The sequence below is a fragment of the Solea solea genome, chromosome 4 (genome assembly GCF_958295425.1).
Source record: "Solea solea chromosome 4, fSolSol10.1, whole genome shotgun sequence".
In the NCBI taxonomy this organism is placed as follows: domain Eukaryota; kingdom Metazoa; phylum Chordata; class Actinopteri; order Pleuronectiformes; family Soleidae; genus Solea; species Solea solea.
Window position 1 is genome coordinate 22,343,492 of NC_081137.1, and position 12,544 is coordinate 22,356,035.

At 40.4% G+C, this 12,544-nt stretch overlaps 1 long non-coding RNA gene across 1 annotated transcript in view; it reads left to right on the forward strand.

Moving 5' to 3' along the window:
* The first annotated feature begins 3,604 nt into the window (after positions 1-3,604).
* The window catches only part of LOC131458825 (uncharacterized), a 34,702-nt gene continuing 25,762 nt past the window's right edge, over positions 3,605-12,544 (forward strand). The window contains exon 1 of the long non-coding RNA XR_009240128.1: positions 3,605-3,695. This is a non-coding gene — a long non-coding RNA (uncharacterized LOC131458825). The remainder of the gene's footprint in view (positions 3,696-12,544) is intronic.

Consider the following 12,544-nt stretch of genomic DNA (forward strand, 5'->3'; position numbering starts at 1 on the left):
CATTGGAGACGCAGGGAGACGCGTGAAGAGGTTGACAAGGTGACCAATCGGTCGGACACTGATGTGGTCTTCCTACATCACGTTCAATCAGGTTATTCCAGCATTTGCTGAGCCCAATAATGACCATCTCTCTTTACTACTTATTTTATTTCATTTGCATTATATGGACACGGAAATGCATATGGAGATAGAAATAAAATTCGTTGGGCATTTATCATCGTTTTCACATCTCATTAAATCCATTATCTTCATGAGCAATTGATTACACGGATAATCTAAATAAAGCCACATATTGATCTTCGTTGCTGCTCAACGAAAGCTCGTGTTTTTTTTTTACACATGTGCGTCAACAATATGATTCACAACAAACGGTGTTTGTTTTTATTTTGTGGTATTGTATATCAGAGTTATTTTCATCCAGGGTGAGGAGATTGAACGCGATGCCCTTACATATCACTCTAAAAATTGCATTCACTTCACTGAAAATAAAAACAAAGCCACGCGGTTTTATTGCCCAGCACGAAGCCAAGAGAAAACAATCTTTATTTAGTGTTTGATGAAAATGAAGGCCTGACATCTGACGTAATGATGCATTGAATCATTTCATACATGAGTTGCAAAGTCTGGTTTCAGTGGCTGCTGTGAGATGAGCACAGTCGACCTTAATGCAAATAGAGTCAGACACACTGTATCATGGAGTATTCTTGAGTAACACAATTGGAGTACATCGCATATTTCCACTTCTCTATATGGTATCCTCTCTATAAAAATTGCTTGTCAAGTGTGAGCTCATTTATTTGACAACAAGCCAGCGCCGACGAGAGCAGAGGTTTGACGCTGGCTGAGATGTTTTAATACTGGCACATTATTTTCTTTCCAAATGTGTGGTACAGTCAAAGTTCTTTTTTCAGGCCTTTACCACCTCATTTCACAGAAGCTCATCATATTCCATCTCGCAATCGTTCCCTTCCCTTCCCTCTCTTTGTGCATCCTGTGGGAATCTATGGCCACGGCCAGCGTCATTAAACTTACAACCATCAAGATAAGGCTCAATTACTGCGAGCCTCTGCATTGGCATTCAAGATCGATACTGAGCTAAAAAGGCGGGGGGTGGGGTGGGGGAGAAATGAGACAAATAAAAGGAAACAAACCAGAGGATGCACTTTTCCCTTCCTAGATAATGGCTCATTTGCATGCATGCACACTTCAACCATCTTTTCTTACAGATTTGAAAGGGATTACTTTCAACCATGACTGAGCCTCTAGAGGTATAGGAGTATCTGAATGTGCCTTTGTTTGTTTCCTGCAGTGTGAAAAATCCTTAATCGACTGTCTTCTGTCAAACTACTTCATTCTATATGTGTAAGTGCCTTGTGGGTGCAAACCCTGCTTTGTTGTATGTTACATTTGCAACAAGAACTAACATATGCTGAACACTTAATGCTCTCCTCACTTCATCTTAGGTATTATTTGTAAAATTTTCTGATCCAGAAATGTCTGAGACAGTTTATTTGGAGCGTGAGCCATTGGCTGTCACTGACTTGTTCCCATGGTGGAAGAATTGATGACCTTCAGCTGTTACTTTCAAAATAATTGTTCTCCACACCCCAACAGCCCCCCCTTTCACAAAGATTTCATGGAAATCACTCTTGAGTAATGATACAAAGAGCTGAGGCGATACTATGCATGATGTCGCCAGGCTGCCGGCCACTGATTGGTCAGAGTTCCGTCACAGGAAGAGACGTCTGACGCCACAAGAATCAAGCCGAACAATGCCGAACTGTAGATCAGTTAAAAATACTTAACGAGCCTAAAAACGTGGGTTAATCTCCAACAATTACCAGGGTAAATGTCTAAAATATCAATATTTAACAGTGGAGTCTGGTGTATGTAGTGACAGCACTGCTGATCGCGAGCGGCATGATTTTGATGCAACCAATAACCATTAAGATCCATGGAATCTGTCTCCACTCCTAGAATCTGACCATTATTTATGGTATTGTTTTCTGTCATTGCAGCAACTATACAAGTATGCCATTAAACTAAATGGTGCGTGCATTTATGGATGCGAGTTTAAAAGGTCACAAGGTCACAAACAAGTGAAAGGTTTGGTTGAGGGAGTTTTTCTCAGGCAGCAACTATTTATTTTGGGGAAAAAAAAGATTTTTTAGTGAGGCAAAAACAAGGAAGTAAATGTTTTTAACATAAATGTTGATGCAGGTACAGACGAGTCTCTGCTGACAGGCTGCACAGCTGTCACTTCACAAACCTGAATGCTGCACAAAATGGTGTAGAAGAGGGCGAGTGAGGAAGACAAAGGTTAATGCAAAGTGTGGGTCGTAATGTATCTCGCACAGGGTTCAGTGAGTCTATGGTGGGAGCCAGAGCATTCATGGCTTAACTCCCTGTCCAGGTCTCATCATAAATCCACCACACACATAAAAGTGATTACATGGTTCTTCTGGGACCGCGGTGAAGGTGAAAGCAACAACAATCATGGCTCATCAGGAAATGAGGGAGGCAACAATGAGCAGGGACCTTGCCATTATAGGTTCAAAAACTGTTAGTGCGATGGCTTTGTAATCTTTGCTAATGGAGTTTCTGCAAACAAACACCCAGTGGGAGTTTGGAGTGTGATTTTTGGGTAACTCCTATACCCCCCGCTTCTCAATATGGCTGTCTCTCTTTATGATATTCAGCCCTTAACTCTTTCTTTTGTCCTTGGACTGCAATTATGTACTGGAGAAGGAGTGGCCGTTATTTTCATGTGCCTTTCAGCGCTCACTTTTTAAAAAACAAACACAGTATGGCACTCAGCAGCAGCTAAACTCACCCCAGGGCACTGTATTAGCTGCTGAAGTGGCTGTTTAGAGTGAAAGTAAATGAATCAAGGGACATCAGGTGAGCTGAACATTTTTAGTTTCCAGCGACCAAGGACACCGCACTGTCTCGTGCTTCTTTCCGTCCTTTATTTAGTAACTGCAGGCAGGAGGAGGAGGAGGACAACTAGTTTTTCCATCTTCATCCTCTGCTACTGGCTTCTCCCTGACTGTCATAGCAGGTTTGTCTCATTTTATAAGGGCGCATCCTCCATGTGTGCATCTGTCTTCCAGATGTCGCCGGAATGCGTCACAGTACTGCAACATGGGCTCTCCCAATTTGTCACACAACAAATGTGGCCGACGTTTGCCCGTCAACGTATTCCAGAATTCTTCTGCATGTCACAATAAAAGCTGGCAACAATGCAACTTTCATAAAAACCTGAAGAAGAAGCCTGGATAATTGCCCAAACATGTATGAATGACTAAAATAATACAATTTTACACAATTGTATATTATACAAATATACAAAAAAATTTCATATTGACTGGGACTTGGTATATAAATATAAGTATATAAACAGGGTTTAGTTCTGTAGTAGAGTGTGTGTGTGTGTGTGTGTGTGTGTGTGTGCGAGTGTATGTTGGGATGTTGGCCTATTTTCTGGTTCACACCCCAGAGCAGAAGGGGCGCTAATGCACCTATAGATGGATGTCAACCGCCTTAAACAGAAAGAAGAAGAAGAATTCACTTCCTCTTTTCTTCCACCATTCCACCTGAGTGCCCGGATAAACACCTGTCTAAACACCTGGATCTAAACCCATTCCAAACTAACAACCTGACTGTGTGTGGCATGGAACTTTCACCAGACAGTGGTGAGTTGTAGCTTTCTGACTGTAATGTTAGGCCCACTAGCTTTAACTGGATTTAACATTCATTGTTGACACATGCAACAATGTTTACAGTGTTGTTTATTTAGAGATAAATGATTCACTGTTGGATTTATTGATGGATTGGATTACTCCATTTAAACTATTGTTTTAGTGATTGATTGATTGATTGACTTGGTTGATTAGAATACTGATTGTTGAATATTATGAACCTAAACTGATTTAATTGTAAGGGTTGTACAGCTTGATCATAGTTATTAGGAGCATCATGAGCTAACCCCAAGGTCAAGGAGAAAGGACCTGTGTTGTCTTCCACAGTTGAACTGCAACTGAAGGAACTGGAACAAAAGTACATTTTCAACCTTCTTTTATTTACTTTATCATTACAACATTATTTAAGCTGCATTTTGTCTTGTCTTGGTACTTCACAATGGGCTGGGAATCCACACTTCTGTTTAAGTCAGTCATTTGTCAACCTAATTAGTCATTTATGTTAAAATAATCCTTGTTACATTAACCACGTTTATTTGACCCGCGTTTTTCCTACTCCTTTTGCTGTGACTAATTAATAATTAATAACCCTCACTCTTTCTGTCATCATGTCGCGACCTTAGTGCCTGCTGGTGCACACACAGAAACTGAAACAGGCTTCAGGTAGACCATGCATGGATAAAACCAGGTGGAAAGCAGAGAAGAAACACTGTAACAAAAACCTTGAAAACATCCAAGTAAAATATGGGAAGAAGAAGCAGGAGAGAAAAAATAGTTGACGCAGAAAGTTCAATGGGGGGAGATAAAATGGCAGCCGTTTAACAGTGCGATGTCTTTGTGCCTTTAAACGGTCATTCATGGATCATGCACCACCTCTTATTGCCCCCCAGCAGTGCTTTGATATTTCACGGTGTAATTCAAGGTATACGAGGTTATTCATTTTAATAATCTGATCACATGTCTCTTAGCAGCTATATTGGATGTCCTGAAGGAATATATTTCATATGTACTTGGAGTCCATATCTGTTACATCATCTTGACTGCTGTAGCGAGATATTAGAAATCCATACACTCAAAACATGATGAATGAGTGAGCTGCTGCGGGACTGACTGGGGCGTTTTTTTTTTTTTTTTGGGGGGGGGGCAGAGAAAAGGAAAATTCACGTTCTACAAAATCAAGAATAATTTGCACATTCAGTATAAAGGGAAAGGTCATAAGGCAGCTTAAGAAAAAGGCTATTAGTCTTGATGGGAACAGATAGCATGTATTCATGGGCTGCATATGGAGCTAAGTGGCTGCCATCTGCAGCCTTTATGTTCTGTGGAATGGCCGGAGGCAATTTGGCCAGATTTGCACCACGTTACCATAGTGTCACAGTTGGAGGGATTTCTCATATTTCTTAATGTCATCATTTTAAAGTGGTAAAGAAATGGGTAACACCATAGCTGAAGGCTATACAGCAAAAGGTAAAGTTATTCTAGTTCTTCTATTTATAAGGTTAGAAGTGGGTGAAATCAGTGAATCAATGAATCAACTCAGGCAAATGCAGTAATCTTTGTGTTTGTGGAGGGACTTCTATCCAAACAATGTCAAAGGTCAACACTGTACACAATGGTACCCTTACTAACTCACCTGCCAAGGTTGAAGTCTTAATTTAATGAATTATTAATGGACAGAGGTTCCTTGCATTTCCAGTATGGTTTAAGTTTTAGTCATTTTTGCTCAAACAAGTATTCAATTTGACATGTTCCTATGTTTCAGCGTTGCACGTCAAAGCAAACATGTGGTTGTTACGGTCATTTCACTCTCGCTGTTTCAGGAAGCTGGGGAATCAGAGTCTTGATCACCAGACAGGAGAGAGTTCTACAAAAACTTGAACAAATGTTATTTTAAATATGTTTTATACTGTTCAAATTTAACACACAAAAGCTGGTGTTCATGTAGAACTACGGTGTGTTGTTTTTTTTTTTACTCTATTTTAACATGCCGTAAATTATAAATAACTGATATTGAAAATTATTGTGGAAAAATGGGCAAAAGCACTTTATCACAGGTCTATTTTATGGTTTAAATAAGCAAAAAACGTCCAGAGGCTTAGGCGTTAAAGGGTTCATTCACTTTAGTTCAATTAAATAAAAAATCTTGTCCCCAAGAACAAATTCCTGACACAGTTTTCAGCCAATAGGTGGAATGAAAAAGGTTCATGTGAAAAATGATGAGTCTGTTAAGATACATTTGTTATTGGCAGTGCACACGTGCATGTCTTTACTCTTGACTCTAGAATCAGCCTCAGTGTTTTCATATTGACGACACTGACTCGTCTTTGTTGATTGAAATCTGAAGTATGTGGATGTGTGTTTTAAACGTGTGCCCTCATCCTCGACGTCTGTTTGTCTGTGTGCAGTTTCAGTAAAGAGTGTAAAAAGATTGTCACTGGTTTCCTCCAGTGTTTTACTGCCAGTCCCAAGACAGACATTTTGGGGGGGTGGTGGTGGTGGTGGACGGTGGGGGCATCCAGTAACTGCTACATATGCCTTCCTAATCTGTTTTTCCCCTGCTGTGCCAGGTGTGCAGGCAGCAGACACTTCTGCAAGGACAACAAACTAGGCGGAAACTGCACTCAAGGCAAAGCCGGGGGACGGTGGCATTATAAATCCTCTCTGTAATTACGTCGTAAACAAAGCTGGAACAGTCAAGCTTTGTTTTAATTTTTGCTGCAGCAGAATCACGGGGCTCTGCCCTCGGATGTTCTCATGGCGAGTGATGGCCATCTTGAGTCGGCACTCTTCTTGTTGCCGCATGCGGAAATGATTGAGTGGTGGTAAATGTTGGTTGCCAAGTGACGGATCGGTCCACAGGGCCTTTTATCAGCTGTCTGTTCTGACTAACCATCTGGTTCACAAGAGACTGTTAGTGTTTCGATTGTTAGGCCTAATGTAAGAAACGAACACCAAGTGACTCTTTGGTATTTTTAGATTTTACTTCAATTGGACTAAAAACGGTGGGGCGGTCATTTCAGCCAAATGTTGCACGCACTCGTCATTAAATGTTCCTTTTATGTATTGACTGAATACAGCACATGGTCATTGTTGCCCCAATCATCTACAAATAACAGGTCTACTGTTATTTTGTCTACATTTTCCCAGAGGCATAGAGCAGCTAAATGTGTTTGATAGTGGTATAGATTTTCATTGTGAAAATAATGGTGTAGTTTAAGGACTAGTCCAGGGGTGCCAAACGAACGGTCCAATCCGGCCCACAGGATGAATTTGTGAAAAATTCACATTATGATTAGATTATAACTATAATTTTCTGTCTCAGAATCCTATAGATCCACTGTGATCTGTCAAGTTATAAATGCACATGTGTAAATGGTAAATTAAGCGTAATATTCTTGAAATATTCACCTTATTTTTCTCAGGAAATGTCCGGTTGGGAGTTCTTGTTGTTTATAAGTTGTTATGCTATTATTTTATTGGTCTGGCCCACTTGACATCAAACTAAAATGAGTTTGACACCCCTGGTCTAGTCCATATCGGACAGAGGGTCAGACCAATCTGGGGGATTTTATGCCATTCTTTCTTTTAATATTAATATATACTGTATATATATATATATATATATATATAAAAGTACTTTTTAAAAACATTGTTGAATAACATATAAAAGTATAATTGGAAAGTTAAGTAAATCATTTGAAATGAATGAGGCTTTAGTCTTTCAAGCACATTTTTATTGAAAATACACGATTCCAAACGGTGTGAACTGGTAAATAATATACTGAACCATTATTATGTTTCTCCAAATGTCAACTGGACTTGTAGATTTCTTTCTTCTTATTTAGGAAAGCTTGTTTACCTCTGAAATGAACGAGTCAGGGAGAATCAACACGGTTGTTTTTCTTATTTTCAGTTTTCTGCTCCCAGCAAATGTTGCCTGGTCTTTTGTCTGCCCTCAGACTTGAAAGAAATACAATTGTGATTGTGTTGCTTTGAGTAGTAATTTGCTGTATATTTAGAAAGTGGCTGCATCTCAGTAGCAGTAAGGTGTCGGAGCTGGCAGCGTTTCCTGTTTGAGCCTCCTCCGTACTGAATTATTGTCATATTTTCCATTCTTCTTTGGCAGATAAAGGCCTTTAATGTGTTTTGCCCTGGTCTGATGGATCCTCAATCTCACCGAGACTATTTCTTATAGGAACCCTACATTCTGTGAATTCGGTGTCGTGATGTGCTTCAGGTTATTCAGAACGTCGAGCGGCACTCCCCTCTGAGATATTACTTTTACTTTGATCTGGTCAAGGTTCAGTCTTTGTCTGGTAATGTTGCAAAATATGTTTGTTTCTCCGGCAAATAATGCAATTCTTACTCTCTGACCTATTGAATATTTTGGTTCTTAAGCTTTCAGTTGTACTTCTAGGCCGAGTTTGTGAGAAGAGGTGATTCACCTGAAATAAATTCCCCTGATACATTTAACCAGGTCAGTTGCAGTTCATTCTAGAGCCTTTGTTTCAGCATCAGTTAAACAAATCCGAGCCTCACCAACTTAAGTCTGCACTGTTGATTTGTGACTGAAACACTGTATTGGAAAGTTGATTGGACTTTTTCCCTAAATTACATTCAGCAAAATCTGTTTTTTAACCAGTTTCTTTGCACTTTTGAAGGAGAAGGACAATCCTTTTGTAATAGACGAGCCTTTGAGGCTCCTCCTCCTCTCTTCTTTAATTAATAGATTTGGAATGAAGGTAGATGGAAACAACTGGTAATAATTATAATAACAATCAGATTCCAAACAATTTAATCTTACTTTATGATAAACATACTGGCCTCCCAAGAATACACTTGAACTCACCTGCTCAGCTTCAGTGTCCCTGTATTGAAGGTGCTCGATCATCTTTCCCAGTCTCCACTAGTCTGCATGTCGATGTGTCCTTGGGTGAGACATTTAACCCCAAGTTGCTCCTGACAGCTGTGCCGGCAGCGTGTGAATGGGTTTGAAGGATGTGCGATAGGAGAAGCATCGCACATATACGCGCCGCAAGAATGTGTGAGTGAACGTGTGAATGGCAAATGTGTCGTGTAAAACTACAATGAGCGATGAGCAAGACTAGAAAAGCACTATATATACTGAATATATGAATACTGGCCATCTTTGATCTTTGCATTCATGACTCTCTCGATGTGGGTACGTCGGTGTCGCAGCATTTACAACACAGGCTGTGTCTTAAATACAGAGGTGGAAAGTAATGAATTACATTTACTCACGTTACTGTAAATGAGTAGGTTTTTTGTGTATTTGGTAGTGATTTTTGCTCAGTCATTTTGGTAGTACTGTACTTCACTACATCTTAAATCTCATCTTAGACTTAGACTTCCTTTTATTGTCATTGCACAGAAAAGTGAAACTGGCAATGAAATTCCGTTGCTTGGCAACCGGAAAAAACACAGTATTGAATTTGTGAGGTAGTTACTGTAAACTGTTACTCAAGAAAAAAATAAATAAGTGTATATGTATATAAATATATATATAAAAGTAGTGCAGATAAAATATAGACTTAAAGTAAAAATGAAAACTGTAAGCAAATAATAACAATATGAAAAAAACCACACATCTGTTACTAAGTAAAATACATGTTGGCCTGAATTTAATCAAATAAAAAAATAAACTTAAAAAGTAAATAAATTGATGCACTGGAAACTTGAATGATGAAGATGGGTGAATAAATAAATGATGACATTTGACCCATTTTGACTGATAGATTAGTGTTTTGATTGTTGAATTGAATTGTTGAGAAATTGATGGAAATAATGCCTAATGTCTCATTTAAAATGATATCAGTCACATTTAATCTGCAAAATTAAGTGTAAACAAATATGGTCACCTGTGGTCATCCATAGCTGCGTGTAATAAGTCATCGCGACGGAGGGAGGCTAATGGGGCTCTTTGCAAATTAGAGTTTGCATTTGGTCGTTCTCGGTGGACTTGAAAGGTGAGGTGAGGAGGTTAACAGGAGGGATGGCCATTATCATGCCTCATATGAAGGCCAGATCCATGTACTTTACGTCTTTGGCCTTGAGTGTTGGGGGGAGAGAAATTAGAGAGCGTATAGGAGGTCAAAGAGTTGACGCTGAGAATAACAACACGTGGGGAAAACTTGAGACAAAAGGGAAGATTTGGAGGTAAAATTAGATGGAAAAAGGGAAATTAAAAACTGGACGGAGTAAAGGAGGAGAGGCTATTAGCTATTATCTTTGCTATTAGTCACTGCACCATGGTTCCTTGGTGTTATGGAGCGTTTCCTGTCACGGTGCTGCCTTTTTAATTGTCATTTAAGATGCACTGACCAGTGTGTCAGTGCTCCCCCGCGCTTCCACGCTCTATAGCCTCACTCCACTTTCATTTACCTCTTTAACTCTGTGCATGACTGACGTGGGCTGTCATTTGCATAGAGTGTGGCGTGACAGATACGGCCTCGCGCCTCACATCTCCCCAGCAGCTGTGATGGCCGGCGTTTTCCCTCCCGTCAGAGCACTTTCTCCCTGTGTAAAAACCCTGTTCTGTGTTTCTGCCTATCTGTACAAGCAGCAGCTTTTTTTCCGTGTGTCATTGTCATATTTCATGGTCTTGTCATGTGTTTGGAGGGAAATTGCCTCTTGCCAGGACAAAACATGCAGCGTTTCCCCCGAAGGAAATGTGAAAACCAGCTGCTGCAAAGTGCGGCAGAGCATTCAGGTGCTATGAGGGAGGAGATGGAGACTAATGCACAACTGTGAAACGTGCACATGCTCGGCAGAGGCGGCACTTTGCAGGAATATATCCTGAAGAGTTGTTTTTTAATTCAGTTAAAAAATTAATATCCGCTTTCCTCGCTCACTTCATTCATTTATTATCAGACATGTTGTTGGAGCCGAGGCGGGTGGATCCGCGCTAATGTGAAGTACAAGTGTGTAAAAAAAAAAAAACAACAACCTGTCACATAAATTAACTCTAATTTGAAACGGAGCCAAGGACCAACATACTTAATTTGCCTGTGAGGATTAAACACAATAACACACTTGACACTAACACGCTTAATACTCTGTTGGAGCTGTTACAATCACTCGCAGCTGAGTCAATGTTTGGAGTGATAAGGATTTGATAATTCTGACAAATTAATATTGGTTATTAAAAGCTGCTGATATTTCAAACATCAGTTTGGCGACACGTGCTGCAAAATACAGCCGAGCTGAAAAGACAAACATGCTCCTGGTTGTTTTGACTTCATTTTCCCGTCTCCTGAGCGTGATTAGCTCTCGGGGTCAGTGCAATAACAAGGAGCTGTTGTTTTGATGATTTTCTCTCTCCACTCTGTATCAGAGTTTCCACAGTCTGTCACATAATCGTCCACGTTCGCACACCTTCACAGGTTTCTCATCTTTTTTTTCTTTTTCCGCTCCTGGCTGTCATGAAGAGCAGAGCAGTGCTGCAGTGTACGTGGAGAGTACAGTGAAGACGAGAGGTGTAGAAGTAAAATCCTCTCTCTGTCGACATGTGGCTTACTGCTGCAGTTATTTTGCCAAAAACATTTAGCATTTTGAACAGAGAATGGCTGCACCTCAGCGTTTTACCTGTCTGCTTCACCTCTTTAGATCAATAACAGGGATAGACTGCTGAGAGAGAGAGAGACTAACTTCCCGTGCCGTAGTGGAATAAATGACTGTGTGTCTAATATGCATCACTGCGGGAATGTGATCTTTTATAGGTTATTTTTTGACCTATTTGCACAGAAGGAAATGGTTAAGTGAGTGGTTTGATGTGTTGATGGACAGTTACCTGTAGAAAGAGCTCGAGGGGATGAATGGATGGATGGATGAAGACAGATGGAGAGAAATATTCAGTGACAGCGAAGTGGAGAAAGGTGGAGACACACGGACTGTGTGTGGACGTCATGCTGTGCAGCCAGTGTGCTAAAGCCAGGTCAAGGACACTCCACCGCTCCTCTGTGGCACAAATGTATCTGGATCTCAAGTTCAAGAGTTCACGTCCTCCAAGACTGCTGCCCTGCTCCATTTCACCGCTCCGCTGTTGACTTAGTGTGAGCTATCGAGCCCAGTCCGTCCTACACACACAGAGCGAGATGCTTTTATATATGCACCGTGTTTCCGTATAAAAATAGAGTCCACAGACCTTCCTGTTTCCCACCCCACGCCTGAATATCCGGCTCTCTCAGTTCTATTTAAAAGATTATCTGCGGGAAAAACCTGCTCTGCAAATGAGCTCCCCCTTGGTCTTGTAGATAATGATGGTCATGGTTAAGCGTTAATGAAGTTTGGAGCACACATGGGCTGCAAGCTGAGCGATGTATCCAGAAAAAACACATAAATGTCATTTCTGCCCTTTTGAGTTGTGATCTTTGTAGATTTCTTGCAAAGTGTCTGCTTCATTCATCCCTGAGAAGCAACCCTGAAAGATTCGTATCCAAAACAAACACACAATATTAGTCATGACATCAAGATGTGACAATAATACAAATATCTGATTTCTTTTTCTTTTTTTTTTAAAAGGCATCTCTTCAGTTTAATGGGTTCATTTCAGTGTTGACAGTTTTGATCTGCCGCCGTAAAGAAAAAAAAGTACTCGCTTTATGGCTAATAATTCCTCGCACATAAACAATACATCTGCTATTTCTCCTGAGCAGTCTAGAAATAATTGCTTATCTGGCTTTGTGTGAACCTGTGATTTAGTTGATCCTGGATAATTCGTTCCCCTGCTACGTTCTGTGGAGTGACAGTTAAATGACTAAAATGTGAACACCTTATGGCGAGCTTGAACAGTTCCCAGCTTTCACCGCCTACCAACTGCTATC